The sequence below is a fragment of the Cibotium barometz genome, chromosome 16, assembly GCF_041138505.1.
Source record: "Cibotium barometz isolate CiBa-2024 chromosome 16, ASM4113850v1, whole genome shotgun sequence".
Classification (NCBI taxonomy): Eukaryota; Viridiplantae; Streptophyta; class Polypodiopsida; order Cyatheales; family Cibotiaceae; genus Cibotium; species Cibotium barometz.
In genome coordinates this window covers 4,613,960-4,637,024 of record NC_141061.1, presented here as the reverse complement: position 1 = coordinate 4,637,024, position 23,065 = coordinate 4,613,960, and positions in this window count along the sequence as shown.

Sequence of the window (23,065 nt, the reverse complement as noted above, 5' to 3'; positions counted from 1 at the left end):
AAAATGGTGCTAATTTTATGGATTACTTTGCCATAGCTAGAATTGAAACATTTGGAAGGGTTAAAAATAAGGAGCATAGTGAACCCCACGGCGGAATCCACTTGGATTCAAGAAACAGAACTATTCTCAATGCTACAATTCTTTAAGAACCTATCAATGAACATCACAATGCTCAGACACATAGAGATTTGGCGCGGGGCCCTTTCTCATTTGATTTAAATGAGCTACCTACGGATGATAATTTACATTCTATAACATTTGTCGTTGGTGATATGAAAGATATTAAATCTCAATGTCACTCTATAAGGCGGGTGTTTATCTTTGCCTCGAAATGTCAAGCACCTAGCAACTATGGTGGTATACTCTGGAGATTGTACTCTTCATCATCACTGATTAGGAGCCCTTTTTTGCAAGTCTCATTTTTGTGGTTGCAATGATTTGGAAGTGTGAGGCATCAAGAAAGCTTGGAGAATATGTGGGCAAACACTGTTGTGGAAGTGGGAAGGTCTCTTTATTGCCATTGGTGTTGCTTGGTAATGATAATGCAAGTAACGAATACATAAAGAATATACACTCTTATAATAATGCCTTGGTATTTGTTTCACTGGGTGCTCACTTGGATAGTCAGTTCACTAGGGGAGGAGTATTCAATTTTTGAATCCATGGTACCACCTATCATCGTGTTGGTTCTGTCATAACTGATGGAACCCAAGATGCCGCTCCTCGATTTGCTCAGCTTCATGTGTATGATATACAAAGCATGAATTAGAGAATAGCCTTCATGGGATGCCCTCTTTAAATCACAACATTGTTGAAAAGGTTGCAAACAATGATGTATGTACATAATCCATACGCCCGTGCACTTCGTTCAATGAGAGAAATATTGTTGTCAAGTCCACATGTGCAGATTTGAGAATGGTCATCTCACTGAAGCTCGATCAACCTCACGGCAATACTTGGTCCCTATAGGAAGTGAGGTAGCAGCTATCATGCCGGGTCAAGGAGATGATTTTCATGTGGGACATAGAGACATTCAAATAATGTCACGCACAGGTGCTATAAAAAAAATATCTAACTTGCATCGCTCATATATGCCTCTATTATATGTTCTTCTATTTCCTCAAGGAGAGGATGGTTGGCATGTTGGAATTCCACTCAATAGATAAGGCTCAAATGAGGATACAAAGACCGTAACTCAATGATAATATTATGCTTATAGACTACAGATTAGGAAAGATACAAATGCATGCCTTCTACGCGGTGGTCGTCTTTTGCAATAGTACATGGTTGATGCATTTAGTGGCATGGAAGAATCTAGATTAGTATGGATATGCAATAACTAGAAAGTATTGCATGCAAAAGTATACCAAGGTCTTGCAGATATGGTTAATTTAAGTGATGGAGTTAATAGAGTCTCTGCAGGCATTGCTAGACGCAGGGTGGTACTACCATCTACATATACTGGGAGGCCTAGATATATACATCAATTGTACCAAGATTCAATGATTGTTGTTAAAAAGATGGGTACTGACCTACATATACTGGGAGGCCTAGATATATGCATCAATTGTACCAAGATTCAATGATTATTGTTAGAAAGATGGGTAAACCTGACCTATTTATCACCTTTACTTGCAATCCTAAGCGGGATGAAATAACCACTGCTTTATTGCCAGGTTAGGTTGCCAAGATCGACCCGACTTGACTGCACGGGTCTTTTATGAGAAGCATAAAAGACATGATGCACTTATTGGTGAAAAAATCAATATTTGGAATGATATTGGGATTTGTTTCTGTTATTGAATTTCAAAAAAGAGGCTTGCCACATGCACATATATTATTGATTTTGAAAAGTGGATGTAAACTAATCGAGATCCCTCACTATGATATGTTGGTGTGTGCTAAACTTCCTGACAAGGTGATGTTTCCAGAGTTGCATACATCATAATTAGTCATTGCAATATCCATGGACCATGTGGTGAATGAAGCTGTAATTCAAAATACAAGATTTCAATTGCATCAATTGTTTGTCATTATAATGGTTTTTTGTGAGCCTATATACCCTGGACAGCTTTGGGACAAATTCTTCGCCAAACTTTCAAAAGATTTTTTGCATTCATTATTGCTGCAAAGAGAGTGTGTCGATGTTGATGTTTCTCATTCTATAGCAAATAATCGAGCTTTGTTGCACATGCAAGATCTCTTACACCAGTATGGAAAGCGGTTAGCTGATTTTGAAGGGCTACCTACTCTAGATAGATCAAGTGTTGCCACTATCAACAATGGTTTGTTGATGGAAGAGATGATGTTTGATTCTATTCAGCGCAGGGGCTGATTTGTCCGTTTCCATGGAAAGGAGTCTTAATAGTTGTCAATCAAGAGCATTTGATACTATCCTTAGAGCCGTTTCTTTGAACCAGGGTGGTGTTTTTTTTCTTGATGGACCAGGTGGATCCGACAAAACTTATCTTTACAATGTGTTACTATCTCGATTGTGTAGAGAGCAACTGTTGCCTTGGCATGTGCATCGTCTAGAATAGCCGCATTATTACTCTCGAATGATCGTACAGCTTACTCACGTTTTAAAATTCCATTGATACTGAATGCTCTAGCACATGTGGAATCAAAGCTAATAGCCCATTGGCCGAGGTGTTGAAGCTTACAAGGTTAATCATTTGGGACGAGACTCCAATGATGCATAGGTACGCATATGAAGCATTGGACACTACATTAAAGGATATTATGCAAAGTGATACAGTGTATGGTGAAAAAGTTATGTTTTTTGGTGGTAACTTTAGGCAAATCTTACCGGTTGTGCCAAAGGGATCACGCAAAGACATTGTTGATGTAACGTTATGCCGGTCACATATTTGGAGATATTTGGGTATTTTAAAGCTCACCCAAAACATGCAAGTTAGACAGAGTGCTTACAATGGTATAGAACATGAATTTGTCAAATGGACATCACAAATTGGGGATGACACTATAGGTCAGCCAAACAATGAAGGTAGAGTAGTAATTCCATCACAAATGTTGATCCATGGAAACTCTGTTTTGAGTTTGGTAGAATGGGTATACAAAGATCTTCATAGAGTTGAGGATTATGCATGCTTGTTCAAAGACTCTACTATTCTTGCACCAAGAAATTTAGAGGTTGATGAGATCAATGAACTAGCCTTGAGTTCATTGCCTGGACTTGAAAGAGAATACCTTAGTGCAGATTCTGTTGTTTCTTGTGTGTACATACACAAGCACATGTGCCTATATATGCACACGCACACGCACACACATACACGCACACGCACACATATTCACGTACACATGTGTATGTGTGTGAGAGAGCAAGAGAGAGAGAGAGAGAGAGAGAGAGAGAGAGAGTTTATTTTGAAAGTTTTATTAATTTTTGAAGTTTGTGAATAGAGTGTGTGTGTGTGTGTGTGTGAGGTTTTATTTGAAATTGTGTGTGTGTGTGTGTGTGTGTGTGTGTGAGAAAGAGAGAGAGAGAGAGAAAGTGTGTATTCTACACTTCATAAGAGAGCGCATGAATGTACACACAAACACACACCCAAACATAACGTGCAAATGTGTACATACACAAGCACACGTGTATATATATGCGAACACATACATGCAAATATGCACACACCCACATACACACACACACACACCCACATGTTTAGGTGCACATGTGTACATACAGATGAGAGTCAACCATGTCCTCCTCCTAATCAATAAACACAGTATTATCCTTTTTATGCATCATCTTAGCAAAGGTCCATTACATATTTTAATATTTTAAAGGTACGATTAATTGCAAGTTTGTTTTCTCTTTGTGTGTGTGCGTGTGTGTGTGTGTGTGAGTGAGAGAGAGAGAGAGAGAGAGAGAGAGTGTGTGTGTGTATTCTACACTTCATAAAAGTGCATGCATGTACTCACACACAAACACACAAACACACACCCAAACATGACGTGCAGATGTGTACATACACAAGCACACGTGTATATATATGCAAACATATACATGCATATGTGCACACACCCACATACACACACACACACATTTAGGTGCACATGTGTACATACAGATGAGAGTCAACCATATACATGCATATGTGCACACACCCACACACACACACACCCACACATTTAGGTGCACATGTGTACATACAGATGAGAGTCAACCATGTCCTCCTCCTAATTAATAAACAGGGTTTGATTTTTTTTCGAGCTTTATTTGGCAAGCTTTTTGGAGATAAGATAGTTTTATGCGAGCTTGTAAGAAAAATGATACATTTTGGTGAGCTTTTATATAGTAAGTATTTATGAAAGAGAAATAAATACATTCACATACATACATACATACATGCATACATACATACATATATACACACATTTGTACAATACATACATACATGCATGCATACATATATACACACATTTGTACAATATATACATACATGCATGCATACATACATACATACATACATACATATAGGCACAAACCTACCTACCTTCTTACATATATGCATACATACATACATACATACATACATATATACACACATTTGTACAATACATACATACATGCATGCATGCATACTCCCAAACATATACATGCATGCATACATACCTACCTACCTACCTACCTTCCTACATATAAACACACATTTTATGTCAAAGAAACTTAAATATAGACACAAACATACCTACCTTCTTACATATAAACACACATTTTATGTCAAAGAAACTTAAATATAGGCACAAACATACCTATCTACTATGTACCTTTCTTCCAATATTTATTTCAACACAAGTAAAAACAAATATACCCGGCTCATATTTTCTTACAAAAAGATTGAGTTTACATTTTCTTACAAGAAGATATATGGTTGGTACAACTCCTTTACCATAGCGTCGCAAGCTACCTACTACAATAAGACTTTAGAGTACGTGACAGTATACTCCATCCCAAAGCAAGATAAAAATATTGGTTCAAATTTTCTTACAAAAAGATTGACTTCATATTTTCTTACAAGCTTAAGTAGGCACAAACATGAGAGGATTGATTAAAGCTTAAGTATAAGCACAAACATCCTTGCTTCGAGGACGTGATAGTATATTGCCCACATTCTCTGGTGATAATGTCAGTTGATGCATTACCATATCCTCATTCTTATGTAATCCCAAAACTCGCAAGAAGACAAAATAGATATGCTTACATGCAACATAAGTCTTTCCTCTAGATTCTCTTTGCATGAAATCAGTGCATGGCACTCTCATTAAGGACTGTTGCTGTCATGGCTTCCGCACTACCAATCCTCTTTTCTGCTAATTTGGAAATCCAATGCCGCCACTTGGTTGATCTCTTTGTATTTTGTGTAGCATCATGTGGCCTCTTGTTACTTTCTTTGTTGCCTGCCGCTGCTTGTGTGGACATTTCTCCCACCCCTGACACAAAAGGTTCTTCATGAGTAACATCTAACTTGAACCCTGCCTTTACTAATTTCTCTACCTCTTGGCTGGTTATGTTGGTTCCAACATCCACTTTCCACATATCTAGGTATGATGGCTTGTATATTATGTTTGGATCTACATGCCATGTGTGTGAAACATCTAAAGGACAAAACCACATCATTTGAGCCTTTGGCCCTCCCGGACCAGGATGTCGTCGCTCTGAGTAGAAGCTAGGGGCAACAACTCCAATAGAGCTTCCCTGTATGTATGAGTTGCACTTAAGTCTTCCATCAATAACATTTGACTTTTGAGTTCAATGGGGTTCGTCTAATGGCCCACATTGTGCATCCAACGGCCTCTTCCTTTACATGCATTTGTCCTCCGCTCATTGTGCCATAATGTTGTTTAGGCTCTTCATGTCCGACATCTTTGTTTCCTCCAGTCATTGGACTTTTTGGTCCTCCCCTTGAAGCGTGACTTGTTGCACTGTTTGTTCTAGATCTATCTCCAAAACTTACTCTTCTTGCTGTTCCCCGGTTTTGACGATGTCTGCTCTGCATGACATAACCTAGACGATGTGAGCATTGGTCTAGTTCCGTTGTCCTCACCCTCTTACATTGAATAGTCTCCTTATCTCCATGTAGAGGCCTTGATTCCTCATACATAGGAGTATTAGCTACTGTTTCATGGACCATGCGAGCCACTTGTGGTGGTGTCGGTCTTGACCTTGCTGCCACCCTGTCCAACAACTTGCTCAAGCTCGGTCTCTCACCTTTGTGCTTCCCCATCTGATATGCATATTGCTTTGCACTTTGTAGTAAAGCGTTTACCGTATCTAAAATGCACGCATCATACAATCTTCACACAAGTCAATATGGTGTTGTCGACTTCTGCCTTCACGCATTGTTTAGCATGCTTCATCAAACTTTGTTTCCAATGGAATAAGCACATTCGCTCCCTGTCCTCCGTAATGTTGTGTGGACCCCCATTGAAAACGGTCCTAACTGCACACCAATTTGACCCTGCTTCATCAACCCATAGAAGTGTGCAGGTGCATAACCGCATTGCTCCATTGTGCTATTCAGTATTTCCCAAAATAGTACTTGGCTTTTTGTATCCTCCTCCTTCATTTCGCATGTGGCGATTGTCAACAGCTCTTGAACACTATAGGATTTTGGAGAGAATTTTTTTCAATCAGCTATCATTCAAGGTAAATGAAAGAAAGGAAAAAATAGAAGTACGTAGTCTCACTTTGGGTCGTAATAAACATGACAAGCCATTGTTGACCAACCAAAAACTCGATGAGTGTGATCAAACAAAACCCAAGTCTTTGCCAAGTCACCTCCACTATCACACCGCATGCGATTCACCAAGTCCACACCTGATGTTGGTCCTCTCGCAAAGACATCTTAAAGACATAACATTTGTCATCAGGGCCACCTTGTCCTAGGAAACGGCTACCTTGTATAAATGAATAGTGAGATCTCTGTATAAGAAGAATGCTATCAAAGCCCTCTCCTGCCGGCATCAATTTTCTTTTCTCCTGGGATACAATGCGTCTAAACCTAAAAAACATAATTTCACAATAAAGAGAGGACTGAATGTAAAAAAATACATCCAAATATAATTAAGTTACAAAATAAATACTCACCTCTGGTTTTCCACAAGAGGACTCAACTCCTCCAAAAATTTGCAAAGCTCATGATCCCCAATACTTGTAGGTAGCTCATCATTTTGATTCATCATGGAGGAAAACAGCATATCTCTTCATAATATCCATCTGTATTTTTCAAGGACCTGCACTTCTCTGGGCTTTCAACACTTGAGAAATAAACATTTTCACACGCTCCAACATTGACCTTGAAGTTCCTGGCTGAATTGGATGTTCATGCAGCCCAGTGTGGAGCATCATTCTTGTAATAGTTGTGTCACGAGGCATTACATAATACACAACACATCTACACACTTGCACATAGTGTGTAGTTTTGCGACAAAAGTGACAAACTATTTTAGTTTTCTCATCCTCTGTCAGAAGTCCAACTGCAATCTTTTTTGTTAGATGTCCAACTGTAATCTTTTTTGTTAGATGTCCATGAAAGAAGGTGTTGTTATACCTTTTATTGTTCAAGTAAAAAGGACAGCTGAGCTTATGGCACTCCAAAGTACCAACACAATAGCTAATATACACGGTACAACTTACAGACATGTTTGATGTTATTGGACGTGTCCATAGGTGACCATCATATTTTTGCTCCATTCCATCCATATTTCCTATTTTGTCATATGTTGGTGGAAACTCTAGGATGGAATCACCATCATAATGTCTTGGCACCTCCTGGACTTGGATGATGACTCGAGTAACTTTTTCCAACAATGAACGTAGAAGAGAAGGTTGCTCCTTCTTACGAAGAACTCAAAGTATACTCTCTGAAGCAATACATTCATCTTGAGAGATATTGTGCTTCGAACCTTTTGGATTGCTTGTGCCTTCACCTGGTTGCAAAATAGTTGCTGAGCCATTCAAGTCACTCTCAGAGGAGGAGCTCGAGATATGAACATGGGAGTTTTGCATCCCTAATTCTTTCTCCACTGAGGTCTCCCAATGTCAGACAATGTCATTAGCACTAGAATCAAGACTATCAGCACAGAGAGGACTACATTGTGGCATATATGTTTTACTTCGAGGAATATCTACAAGGTAGTTTTTATTGCCCTCCATATCATAATGAGTGATGATTTCCTATAGCTTTCACTCCAGAAAGGGCGTGTGATGAAGGCAGAAACCCTTGTAGATATCCATGACTGACAAGCGTGGTCTGGTGGAGAAGTATTAAAGTTTGAGATTTTTTGCTGCTGCAGCCATCAAGCTCCCACTCAAAGGTGACAGTGTGCTCCATAGGAAAGGCAATACGAAGATGTAGAAAGGACAGGAGAGACAAAAATGTGAAATGAAAATATAAAAACGAAGGAACAGGTGGACTTTATAAAACAAAAATAGAAGATCAGGTATCTAGGCCGAATCAATCATTGTCAGGTAAGGTGGCTGAAATGATAACACAAGGTGGAGCAATCACGATTGAGAATGAAGGCGGTTGAAATGATAAAACAAGGTGGAGCAATCACGATTGAGAATGGTCACGATTTAAAAAAAATTATAAAAAATATACAAATATATATGTATCTACAAATATATAAAAAAATATACAAATATATACATTTATTGATTCTAAGTATTATATGTATCTTTTTATATTAGTTCCAAGTCAAAGACCCAACCATCTCGACCACAAATAGAACTAGTGCTAAGCCTCATGAACTAGTGCTGCTTGCTAAGCCTCTCGATAAAGAAGAAACACGAAACAATACCTTCCAAGTCAAAGACCCAACCATCTTGAATGAAATGGGTAAAGAAACATATTTTGTTACAATCTCAAGATTACTGTGAAGGAAAAGAGGTGGTGTGGATACTCTCAACTCAGCTGGCGAACGCATCTGTGAACTTCGAATAGGTAACGTATTGTTCTCTGCTATTCTCTTAATGAAAATTTGAGAGCCGGCGGCGGTGTTGGAGGTGGCGGCGGTGGAGAAGATGGGCCGAGCGCTTACAGACGGGGGCGGGGGGCAGCGATGAGGGAGAGGGCGATGTGGATAGAGATGGAGGTGGAGGGCGGCGACGATGGTGAGGGAGAGGGCGAGGTGGAGGTGGAGGTGGAGGTGGAGGTGGAGGTGGTCATGATCTCCCCCCTTGCCCCCGTTGCTCCGGCCACTCCAAGCACCCGGCAGAGCCGAGGGATGGTCTACGCTAGCGCAGACCATCCCCCAGCACTGCCGGGGGCCTGGAATGGCCAGAGCAATGGGAGCAAGGGGGGAGATGTGCAGTGGAGATGAGGCATGGAGGTGGCAATTTGAGGGCCCACGGCGGCGCTAGAGGCGGAGGAGGTGGTGGCGCTGGAGGCAGAGATGGAGGTGGAGATGGAGGTGGAGGCGGTCCAGGCGGTCATGATCTCCCCCCTTGCCCCCTGTTGCTCCGGCCACTCCAGGCACCCGGTAGAGCCGGGGGGATGGTCTGTGTAGACCATCCCCCAGCTCTGCCGGGTGCCTGGAGTGGCCAGAGTAACGAGGGCAAGGGGGGAGATGTGCAGTGGAGATGAGGCATGGAGGTGGCGATTTGAGGGCCCGTGACGACGCTGGAGGTGGAGGAGGCACTGGCGCTAGAGGCGAAGATGAAGGTGGAGAGCGAGGTGGATGGAGATGGAGGTGGAGGTGGAGATGGAGATGGAGGTGGAGATGGAGATGGAGGTGGAGGCGGTCCAGGTGGTCATGATCTTCCCCCTTGCCCCCCGTTGCTCCGGCCACTCCAGGCACCCGACAGAGCCCGGGGATGGTCTAGCACAAACCATCCCCCGGCTCTGTCGGGTGCCTGGAGTGGCCGGAGCAATGGGGGGCAAGGGGAGAGATGGTGGAGGGTGGAGATGAGGCGATGGTGAGGGGGAGGAGGCCTCTTGTCCTAGCCCTTTCTTGGCCTCTTGGATCTCTGTTAGCTGCCTTTGTAGGTTTTCCACTTGATTGGCTTATGTTCTCTCAAGATTGTGCAGTTCTTCCTATAGTGGTTCTTGCTAGCTCCTCAATTCTTCTGTGACTTTGTGCTCTAAGAACATGCCACGTCTTTTTTCCTTATTTGTAGTTTGGACATTTATTTGGGGACATTTGTCATGCATTTATTCAAGTAATCTAATACTCCCTACATCCAGTCCAATTCTATGGTTTCCAAAAAACTAGATGGGCCTGGCACTATTGGGACTGGTTTGGGCATGGTGGATCCAACACAGTGGGACCCATTAGTTGATGATGGGTGAATGTTTCTTTCCTAGAGGTTTCTTTGAATAGGGCCTCGAGATACGGCCCGATCTTGGTTTTGGTATCCGGCCTTGTGAGCTTACTGATCTACTCTTTGAAGTTGTGTGCTAGCCTCTGGAGCTTTCACCATCCTGAATGTTTTCTTAGACATGTAGTAGGGTTTGTGTGTGAGGTTGATGTTTTCCTATAGACATGAATTAGGGTTTATATGTGAGGTTGATCATCTCTACTACAGACCTTGTCTACTTTTTTCTGTCCTCATCAACATTCCCTATTATTTTGTATTCTTTTGCTTTGCCTTCTAGCGAGCCAAACTCCATGATAAGATCTTCGTCTTCTACTGGCTTGTGCAATAGTAGTAGAGCAAGATTCATGACCTTTCGTCTCCTATCTATCATTCAGTGCAAGCTATTTGCTACTCATATTCAAGGAAAAAGAGAGAGAGATGGCTCCAAGAAAAGCAAGAAAACAACAGACAAAGACTAAGAAAGGTATATGATGTGAATAGCCAAGATTCTACTGAGATTGTGTTTTAATGTTTTTAGATATGCTTACTTGGGCTTGGTGTGTGTGTCTTACAGACAACAGGGGATACTCACTTAGATCTGGGTGTGTTTGTTTGACACTTAGCAAGGAAGCTCAATCACGGACACCTGTGTCCTCACATCTATCTCCTGTTAGAGAGGAAACAGAAGCACATAATTCTCTTGTTCATGGAGGAATAAGCGCTTGTGTTGGAGAATGAAATTGGCTCAATGAGCTCACCTCCTCCAACTCACATGGAGATGCTTGAATCTAGTACTGGTCAAGGGGAGACCCATAGAAGGCTTCTTGGAAAATCTATTGAATTGGGATTGCTTGGTGATGTATTCACTAAGTTTTTTGTGCAACGCAATTCCTCTACCCCATTGGTCCCTTTATGCAGGCTGATTCCAAATGAAGCCATCCGTACAGTTTCTAGCCAACTTGAGATGTTCCGTGATTCCTTTGACTGCCATGGCTATGTCAAAGCATCTCCTCCTTTTTTAGTTTCACTTACACATCCCGGAAGCTCTATGTATTTCGCGGTCACACAAATAGACTTGCAAGAATGGGGACCATACTAGGTGGTACAACATGACAGATTTGAGTATGAAATCAGAGGAACTGAGTGGGAGGATCTTAGTGGTAAGAAGTTTCTTGTTTGGGATGGCAATCATCGTGTGAAGGCATGGATGTCTCGAGTGCGTGAAGGTATGTTCTTTTGAATTCCATAGAGTGATTTTATGCAACATTAAAAGTAATATATTGTAATATCTTTATTTTGTTTTCTCTAGCTTGGTCTCATAGCCCCTCACGCCATGTCCGGGTCAAATGTCATTTTTTGGTTGTGGACAAGAAGCAAGAAGGAGAATTGCTATTGGCTTTGCGATCTCAAAATGAGTAAGTGATCTCTCTCTGCTTAATTCACGGCAGACATTGTGAAGTCATTGTGAAGTTCTTGGCTCATTGTGACTCTTTACAACAGATTGGTGCGCACTAGTGTTATACCCACATTGTCACATGAGATCTTCATGTTTCAACAATTTGGAATGGCGGACAAATCATCCACTACCTTGGTGAAGATGTAAGGAGGTGGGCTTTAATGGATCTTAGTTTGGAGCAACGAAGTGGTGGAGAGCAATGGTACAATGCTCCAGCTACAATCTTGGCACAGCTTGTGTGGAAGGTAGTGTTTGCATTTTTCATCTTTTATTAATAAACGGATTATCAATGTTTTTTAATCCTGTGAGTGATAATGAGTCCTTTTCATTATACGTAGACATTGTTTGAAAATGCGGTGAAGCAAGCTATATCATACATTGATAGACATGCCATGGGGTTGCAAGAATATGAGGCAAAATGTGAGAAAGCCAGACGTGGTGTAGAGCAAACATTTTGAGATAGAGCGTACAAGATGCTCATAATTGCAAACCCATCCAATGGTGATGCATTCTTTCAACTTGTATATAAATATGATTGGTCTAAGAAGGGATTGGTTGCTCTAACCAAAGAAAAGCTCTACACAGTCGCCATATCTCGGATTTCAACTAACATAAACTAACCTTAACATCTAATCTCTTATGGCTTTGGTATGATGCTGAAATAGGAAGACGGAATTGCTTCAAATGCTTATGACCCGGAGGGCGAAGGACAAGGTAATTTCGGAGATGTTTGGGGATAACAAAAAGATGTTGTTGCATATGAAGAAAGAGTTGTATTGGGAAGAGCTAATAGGGGAGGCGAACTCTATTTTGGAGGGTTTATTGGTATATGATGATGTTATCTACATCCCACCATTTATGCAATGGGTGAATGAGGAGCGATCGAAACACATACCATGGGTCTTCCATGAGGTGTGGACAAAGATTGGAAAAGTGAAGGAAGGCCAAAAGCAACCTGAGGTGGAGAATGCCGCAAAGAGGGTTGTCTACAGGTATATATCTTCTAATGCCATTCTATTTTTGCAAAAAATACATATACACATTAAAAAAATATTTTAGTGCTGTTTGTTTTATTTTGGATATGTAGGTGGGTGCAGCTACTCATTGGCCAAGGTCTAATGGACAAAGAGACGAAAGCAATCAAAGAATGGGCAAATCCAAATTCCTCGAAAACAATGTACCCGAAGGAATGGGTTGAGAGAGGGGTTTCTAATTGGAAATATAAGAGATGTCCTTGGTGGTTGGACTATCCTCTAAATCATGTGCCTCCAAGTGAGGAGCTCCTAGACAAAGGTACTTTTTTTCTTTCTGCTGAATTATATGCATGTAAATATATATGTATATGTATATGTATATGTAAACCTTCCTGTGTGAATGATATTAAATCTCAATGTCACTACATAAGGCGGATATTTATCTTTTGGAGATTGTACTCTTCACTCATTAGGAGCCCTTTCTTGCAAGTCTCATTTTTTGTGGTGCAATGATTTGGAAGTGTGAGGCATCAAGAAAGCTTGGAGAATATGTGGGCAAACACTGTTGATGAAGTGGGAAGGTCTCTTTATTGCCATTGAAAAATCCAACTTCTGCATTGGTCGAGTTGTTGCTTGGTAATGATAATGCAAGTAAGGAATACACAAAGAATATACGCTCTTATAATAATGCCTTGGCATTTGTTTCACTGGGTGCTCACTTGGATAGTCATTTCACTAGAGTATTCAATTTCGGAATCCATGGTACCACCTATCATCGTGTTGATTCTGTCATACCTGATGGAACCTGAGATGCGGCTCCTCGATTTTCTCAGCTTTATGTGTATGATACAGAGCATGAATTAGAGAATAGACTTCATGGAATGCCCTCTTTAAATCACAACATTGTTGAATTAGAGAATAGACTTCATAGGATGCCCTCTTTAAATCACAACATTGTTGAAAGGTTGCAAACAATGATGTATGTACATAATCCATACGCCGTGCACTTCGTTCAATGAGAGAAATGTTGCTGTCAAGTCCACATGCAGATTTGAGAATGTCATCTCACTGAAGCTCGATCAAGCTCACGGCAATACTTAGTCCCTATAGAAAGTGAGGTAGCAGCTATCATGCCGGGTCAAGGAGATGATTTTCATGTGGGGCATAGAGACATTCAAATAATGTCACGCACATATGCTATAAAAAAATATCTAACTTGCATCACTCATATATGCCTCTATTATATATTCTTCTATTTTCTCAACAAGGAGAGGATGGTTGGTATGTTGGAATTCCACTCAATAGAGAAGGCTCAAATGAGGATACAAAGACCATAACTCAACGACAATATTATCCTTGTAGACTAAGGATTAGGGAAGATACAAATGCATGCCTTCTACGCGGTGGTCGTCTTTTGCAACAGTACATGGTTGATGCGTTGATGCATTTAGTAGCATGGAAGAATCTAGATTAGTATGGATACGCAATAACTAGAAAGCATTGCATGCAGAAGTATACCAAGGTCTTGCAGATATGGTTAATTTAAGTAATGGAGTTAATAGAGTCTCTGCAGGCATTGCTAGATGCCTGCAGGCATTGCTAGATGCAGGGTGGTACTGTCATCTACATATACTGGGAGGCCTAGATATATGCATCAATTGTACCAAGATTCAATGGCTATTGTTAGAAAGATGGGTAAACCTGACCTATTTATCACCTTTACTTGACAAGCAAGCACACACATGCATACCCTATGCATCTCTCTCTCTCTCTCTCTCTCTCTCTCTCTCTCTCTCTCTCTGTGTGCAAGAAAACACACACATACACACCCAACCGCTCTCAACTAGACACACCCAACACCATTCCCTCTCTCTCTCTCTCTCCCCACACCACCACAGGGGACGGGCATGGTGTCGATGGAGGAGCATGCCTTGTAAGGAAGCCAAAAGGAAGGAGCAATCCACAGGGATGTGGGGGAGCGAAAAGGAAGGAGCAGGCCTCTCTTTCTCACCCCACACCACCACAATGGGGGGGAGGGGGCACAACGTTTGGAGCCAAAAGGAAGGAGCATGCCTCTCTCTCTCTCTCTCTCTCTCTCTCTCTCTCTCTCTCTTTGCACGATAACCTACCTATTACAGTCAATGGCAACTAATCGTGTGTGGTCTTCAACTAATCGCCTGTGGTCTTCAATGCCAGCACCTGGTGTGTGGTCTTTAACGCGGACAGCTCCTAGCATGTGGTCTTCAATGTCAGTGCCTCATGTGTGGTCTTTTGCATCAACAGTAGCAGCAGGTACAACTCCTTGTAGTCTCCTACGCTTCCAGTTTACGGCTCCTAGCGTGCAGTCTTCAACGTCAGTGCCTCATGTGTGGCCTTTTGCACCCGCAGTAGGTACAATTCCTTGTAGGTCTCCCAAGCTTCCAGCATACGACTGTGATCAACATGCACAACTTTGGCGCAGGGGGGGTTTGAATCGTGTCATTATTTTATCTTAAGCTGGGATCCAGGGCCTAAAATTGACCGGTGTCTTCCAATTTCAATTGACATGTAACTTTTATCACTCCTTTTCAAATGACATAAAATTTTTAAATGACAAATGAAAAGTATTATCTTAAAATGAAAGGCTTCTTTTTTCAATAAAACTATCATAATATATTAGCAATATTCAAAGTCAAAGACTTCTTTTCCAACACAACATAATTATCACATTGATTAAGACAAAGTCCAAGTATTATCTTAGATAGTGCCACTAATACATTGATTAAAAGAAGCTTTATCCAATCATGCTATCAGAAAGACCATTTATTACTGTCATATACTAATTGAAAAGCATCCTTATTCATTATAGTGTAAATGATAACATAATGATCATCCAAAAATAAATTTTCATGCTTATGAAAACAAATTGAATGGCAAAGTAGATAGGATTCAAGCCTACCTATGATAGGAGGGATGATGTAAGTGGCCTCGAATAAGTACATCTCCAAGATCGCAATATCCAATGTTGTTGTCGATAGCGAGGACCCACTCCTTTACCACATAAAGCTTCACCATATGGAGTGGCTACACCAAGTTCTCTTTGGGAGAAGTGGAGTTGGTTCTCTTTACCATAACCATGGGAGAGGACTGACTCCCCCCCTCCCACACTAGAAAGTTAGTACAAAGTAGACAACAAATCAAACAAAATATAAATATTTAAATCTTGTGATTTAAGATAAAACTTAGATCTAAACTCTTATCGAGCACCTTGAAACTCGTGATACTAAACTAGTCATGAAACACATGAATGCGTGAGCTTAGAAAAAAGTAGAAACAACACAAGCACCACATGTATATGTTTAAAAGTACTTCCCTTCACAAGCACCACATGTGCACACTTCCATTCATAGATATGCTTGAATCAAATACATGTCGAAGATACTTTTGATACACCTGCAATGCTGCAATATGCTTTGCTTCATCACCACCATAAGATAGACAATACATATGTTAAACATCATGAAATGTTGCAATATACATTGCTTCACTCTACCAAAGGATTTCCAATGTAGCTATATGGAAGTGCTATGCATACTAGTGGCTGAAATTGCCCCAAAACTAGTATGTGTAGAGTCCTCAACTACCTATCCAAAAAATGCATATGTTATGCATGTTCATTTTCTGAAATGTGACAAAATAGTTGCTGCCCAGCCATCAACTTTTCCCAAAACAAGCAATCAACTACTTCCCAAATAAAACTTTTTCCAAAATGCAACTTGCAAAATGTACAGACCAACAATCAACTTTTCCCATTACCCAAATGCAACCTACAAGCTGTAGGTCTAGCCTCAAATTCAATCATCAATTTTTCACAAAATGAAACCTTTGCCAAAATGCAACTTGTAAAATATACAATCGAGCAATCATCCTATAAAATATATAGTCCAGCAATCAACTACTTCCAAAATGAAACTTTTGCCTAAATATAACCTACAAACTGTACAGTCTAGCCATAAACTTTTCCCAAATGCAACCTACAAGCTATATAGTCTAGCCACCCATGACTAAAGACAAGAAGGTGAATAACTCTCTCTCTCTCTCTCTCTCTCTCTCTCTCTCATTGGCTGCTAAATGCATTAGCATGAAGAAAGACTTAAGATCAAATCAAGCTCAATACTTTTACAATGCATCCCCATCCTCCCAAGAAAACTACTTTAAGCTAAAGCTTTAATTATGTTAAGTAGGGATCGACGATAAGAAAGTTACCAAGCTGAATCGCCTGCAATATTGCAAGAAGGCAGTTATTTTGAGTTTGCTAAGATTTACTTTCTGCCCACACTCAATCATCATCAAGTTAGTCAAATGTATCACCATAGGACATAGAAAAATATACAAGTTCAAGTTAACCCAATATAATCCCTAACTAGCCATCAAGTTCAATCAATATCACTACAAGAAGGATGAATATAAAAAGTGTCAAGATACCATCTCGAGGGACATGAATCTCAGTACTATTTGTCCTTGGACATCTATATACTCTAGTTGAGCATGTGCTAGGAGCTTCAAGCTTAGTGAGAAGCACAACACTTCTTTTTCTCAACCTACCACATTGGAGATCTTGCCTTATTTTAGCATCGAACTCCCTTTCTCTAACCTTAATGGCACTAATAGGACTAGATATTTGAATTCCCCCCTCCCCATTGCCATCTTCTCTACTAATAGGGCTAGAGGATGTACCTCAATCAATAGCAACTACCAAAAAAGGCAATGAGACAACAAGTCAAGAACTAGAAACACCACCAACAAATGAGAAGAGTGAGCTCAATTATCCTCACCAAACCCTCACTTAGCAAGATCCAATGAACCTACAAGCATGACATTACCATGAATACACTTGACAATATCAACACTACATAGAATAAGGTTTTTGATAAGTTGGACATACATTTTGTTCACTACTATTGAATGCTAGGTTGACGATAACATCCCTACATAGAATAAGGTTTGTTATAGGTTGGGCATACATTTTGTTCACTACCATTTGAATGCTAAGTTGAAACAATCAAAGGGTCTAATGGCTACTTCATACAAGCTCCTGAGTCCTCACCTTCGAGGATAATGTTTGAAACCATTTCTAGGCCAAGTACCACTCCTTTTGCAAACATAACACACATCTGATGGACCATAAAAGAGGTTCAATCTAGCTCAAAGATAGTTCAAGGTAGATGGACCATCAAAGCAAGATGACCTTGGCAAGTTTCACAATGCCAAAGCGAAGGGCAAGATCTCGGCTAGGTGTACATGGTATCAAAGGGACTAATTAAGCGTGAACAAACGAATTATAACCATATGAGAAATGAATACCACAACGGCTACAGTTTCATGTACCAGGGCCAGACAATCACCGCCTACAACCACGCTGATTGCCAGGGACCGGGGTGTCGCTCAAGCCTCAAACCCACTTTGGCGACTCCATCCAGGACTGCTTCGGATTTGGCTGACAGTGCTTCTTCTCTAACCTAGAAGCCATAATAAGCCTCTTTGCGCTCTTTGCTGGCCAGGCAAAGCCAAGATGATGGCGGACCTGGGTGGCTGCTGGCAGCACCAACATGCAAGGGCCTAGGCTTGGCCTTTAACGTGGGGAGCATGGTAGGATGCAGGGAGTGGAGTAGAGACTCGAGAGGTAGGGCCCAGGCCACATCAGAGCCGTGCAAGAAGAGCTTAGAGACAGACCCCGAGAGCAGATGGACGGTGGACCTCAATGCATGCGATTGCAAAGGAGGGTAGGTGAGGAGTAAGGACCGACGGCACCGTGCCACTAGCAATTAAGATAGATATTGTTAGAGATTAGAGAATCAAATAAGTTAAAAAATATATATTGTAAATAATATTATATATATATATATATATAATATTATTTATAAGGCTTATATATATAAACCTCATATTATAAATAATATATGTATAATATTATTTATAAAGCTAAAAAATAAAAAATAAATTTTTTAGACCAACATGTGAAATGACATGAATTTTTAAATAAAACATTTCACAGTGACAAGCCATTTTTGAGTCATTGCATGTTTTTTGACATGAAAAAAAAACTTAAACCTTTTTTGACAGGCAAAAACGCCCTTGACAGGCAAAACACCCGTCAATTTTAGGCCGTGCTAGGATCTTTTTGAATCCATGTCATCATCATTTCATTGAGTTGGGCAGCTTCTCTTCATGGCTCTCAAGAAAGGACTTCATACCCTACACCACCATGTGGCTGTCTAAGAAGGCATGAGAAGGTGCCACATGGATACCCATGCATACACCACGTGGCATCTTACAAATAAGGAGTTAAGAAAGCATACGAACATTTTTTTCTAGCGAATGGCCAATTCTCCCCTATGTTCACAAAGGGGGGATAGATTTTGATATAAGGTCTAATGAAACTGCCACGATAGTTGTCCGATCTTTGTAGGCCAACTGGTAAGGTGAATTAATTTCAACACATGTGCACGAGTTCAAATCCTATGATTGACCATATAAAGATGATATTATTTAGGACGCTTATGATGTTATCTGCCCCCATAGTCCAAATTTATTTGGCCTAAAAGGTGCAGGACACAATTTCCTGTTAAACAATCCTAAAATGAGATTGATCATGGTGATAGACATAGATAAAGCAACATAATTAAGGTGGATTATACTACACTAAGAACTCCATAAGAGAGAGAGAGAGAGAGAGAGAGAGAGAGAGAGAGAGATTGCACACTCAACACTCAATTTTATTGCATATCACAAATGAACCATACAATGACATAGGCCTTCTAGCCTTATCCCACTTTACACATCATCATCCATGTGGCACTCCCTTTTCCACTTCTTTTGGTCAACACTCACACACCATTCAATATTACATGTGGCATTCTTATCTTGCCACAATATTTTGCACCTCTAGGGTGCTTTCCCACATACACACAACACCACGATTACATCTCTCAACAGTCCTTCTTAATCGAGGTTTTCTTAATCGAGGTGTTCCACAACTCACCCATCACCCACATCAATGCAGCATTGCACAACCGCAATCGCTACCTCTTAACACTCTCCCTCAATGATACATTGGAGTGTCCATCAACTTAACATGTATGCGCGTGTCTACCATCTTAGACACCTAGTCTAGTTTGAGCCAACTTGCTCGCAACAGCAGAACCACTGAGTCCAATTTGAACATAGAAATTTGGGTGGAAACCAACCCATGCGCATGCGCCTCACACGTGCATCGCTCATGCACACATCACGACAACCATTTTGAGCTTCTCGGTGAGCTCGGGTAGGGCAACCCTCATACCAATGGGTGAAAATTTACAAAGCCTTTTGGCCAAAGCGAGGCAGCAAACCCTGATAAAATATGGGTGAGAGAGTAAATTCCTTTTTATGCATACAAGCAAGGGCAGGGTACCTACAAAATCCAAGTGGTCAAAAATACCACGGCTTTTGTAAAGCCGATATTTGCCTGGTATTTCAAGGCTAGAGGAGAGTATATGTGTGAACACATCTTTTTTTAAGGAGAATTACAACTTGAGTTCAACACCAAGCTTTTGACTAAGAGTTCAAATTATTTTTAAAAATACTTTCACTTCAAAATTAACGTTCTAAATGTTGCCAGCTGCATTCACCATTTATCCCTCTGGAAACGGTGTTTTACTCCCTTGCAGTCTGAAACCTTCATGTTAGGTGACAGGATCACATAATTCTAGCTCTTTTTCTTTCCTTTTTTTTGGTAGAAACTTTGATTTAAATTAGAAGAAAAGAAAAGTTACAGCTACAACAGAGATAAAGGCTCTGCGAGGGGCACAACTGCTTACATAGTCCTGCATAGGAACATCTGAGGGCTTTCTAACAAAATAACAAGATTCTTGTACTATAAGGAAAGGATTCCATCAATCATTGACAGTTGATCTCTTGAGTAGATCTTCATGAGCCTAGACTTCCAAGTCTGCCATCTTCCAAGCTTGACTTCTTGGAAAGTCTTTTGAAAATCTTCCACTGCATCCTTCATCTCCCCCATAACCTGCATAGCAACTTTAGAAATGTGAGCTTTTAAAGCCCAGATATGGTTCCTCCCTCCATTAGAGAAGACATAATCATTTCTTTCTTTCCAGATTTCATGGAGGAACAGACATCTGATCATATGCCACAATGGGGGGATCAAGGTGCATACATTCACCCAAAAGAACCTCTTTAGGAGAAAATGGGTTGGGGTGAATACTCTTTAAACAGGTATACAGAAGGTTTAGAAACTTAGCATTGTACCTGCAAATGAAAAAACATGTGAGGAATGTCTTCAATGTCAGTATTACACCGGGGGCACAAACCATTACCTTTACCAATCTTGGCAGCACGAGCACCTGTCCAGATCCCCTTATGGAGGATGAGCCAGAGAAAGCAAGAATGCTTAACAGAAGGGGAGAAGACCCAAATAGACTTAAACCTGTAGCTCCATTGGCTAGTACTCCACTTAAGGTTCCACTTATCATTGAGCAAGAGGATAAGTTTAGAGTTATCTCTGCACAGTAAATTTGGTTCAATAAATTTGTGCAGCCTATCTCTGATTCTCAACTACGCAGAGGTCACAAGTTGTACAAACTTGGCTTTTCTAGTTGGAAGGACCTCTGGGTATCTAATCACTGGGCTGACCAGTATGACATCCTTAGCATTGCTACTGTCTCTCTTGCTTGTCTTAATCTTTTAATGGAAAGGTTAACACTTATATCTTCCATCTTCCCTTTGTTGATCCCTACCCCTCCTCAGCAATTCTAGCTCTTTTTCAGTGCTTGCACCTTTGTGTAGTTATCTTTGGCAGGTTTGGGATCCACGCGTCTTCTTCTTGGAGCTTTCTCTAAGCTTCAATGGTGACCTTAGACTCATCTCTCTCCATGACCTGCGCGACTCTGTGCATCGCCATACCTGGAGCTCAAATCCAATGCTTTGTTTCTTAGATATTCCAATTAGCCCACGTTCCTCTAGTTGGCCAAAATGATGCGTACGCTGCTACAATGAGATCCGCTTCCTCTGCAGAGCAGCTTCCGCCGTCCTCACTGTACCTGCGCCTCTTTCTCTCTTCACTGCTATTTTTGCTTTGGGTGCACTCTCTGGTGCTGTTCGCTTCTCCAGTAGCTCTCCTCCTACATCAACATCTTTCTTATTATCTGCATCTTTCTCAATCGCACCCACCTTGCCAGACATCACCTTCTGTGTATCCTCAAACGCCTTCTTGAAAGCTTGAGCATTTTCAACACTGCCAAAACGTATGCAAAAGAGTTCATCTTTTAGCTCTCCATCTATAAAATCCAAGGCATCCCACACGCCATGCTCTCTCTCATATTTTCTCATTGTCCTTGTAGTCCTAGCCTTTGTTTCCATCAACAGCACACTTGGCAAGGGTCTGCTTCCCTTGCAAATTGCTTAGGCTTTCCATCACCTACCTCTTTTGCCTTTAATTCTCCACTCCATGCTATGGCTTTAGCTAAGTTGCCCTTCTTTTTGTGCTTAAGGCTTTTTATACAAGCTTCTCTTCCATAGCCATGCTATTACAACACTATTTGTTGTCCTGCAACTCCTCCTTGAGGTTTACACACCATCAATATGGTTGTTAATGAGCTCCCAAGTGAGCCCCTCAATTTGCCTCAACCATTTAACCTCCCTCTTGAGGTTTTACATAGCCATTATTATGACCACCTTGAGCTCCCAAATGAACTCCATAACCTTGCATGCTCTCCTCTTTGCATGCTGAACTTTCAAGGGTACTTTTCACATGGTCTCTCAAATGAAACCACTGGTGCATAAACCAGAAAAATGAATGCTCCAATAGCATCCACAACTAGCTCATCTTTCTTCATGAGCAAATCACCACATCCCTCTATTTGATGTGAACATTCATGGTCTCCTTTCCTTGCCCACAATACTTGCCCCTTGCTTGGATAAGCCTTTAAATCCACACATGCTCTTGCTAACTTGCAAGAGCCATGGGATTCTCTCATCCCATAAATCAGCAACCCTTCTTTACATTGAGCATTCTTCCATGCTCAAACCAAAAAATTAATGAGGCAAAATCCAAAATACCTTCACAAATCTTTTCTTGGCAGCTTCCGTGTTGACACCAAAGACTCCATAGCCTTCATACTTGCTGAAATCTCCATTTTCAGCTTCTTTGAGCAGCACCATAAATTCCAAATCTCCATGGGCATAATCTCTCTCCAAATGCAATACTATGACAATGAGTGTGCTAATTTTTTTTCATAATAAACTGAAAATAATGCTTAATCAAATGAACATATAACCAAG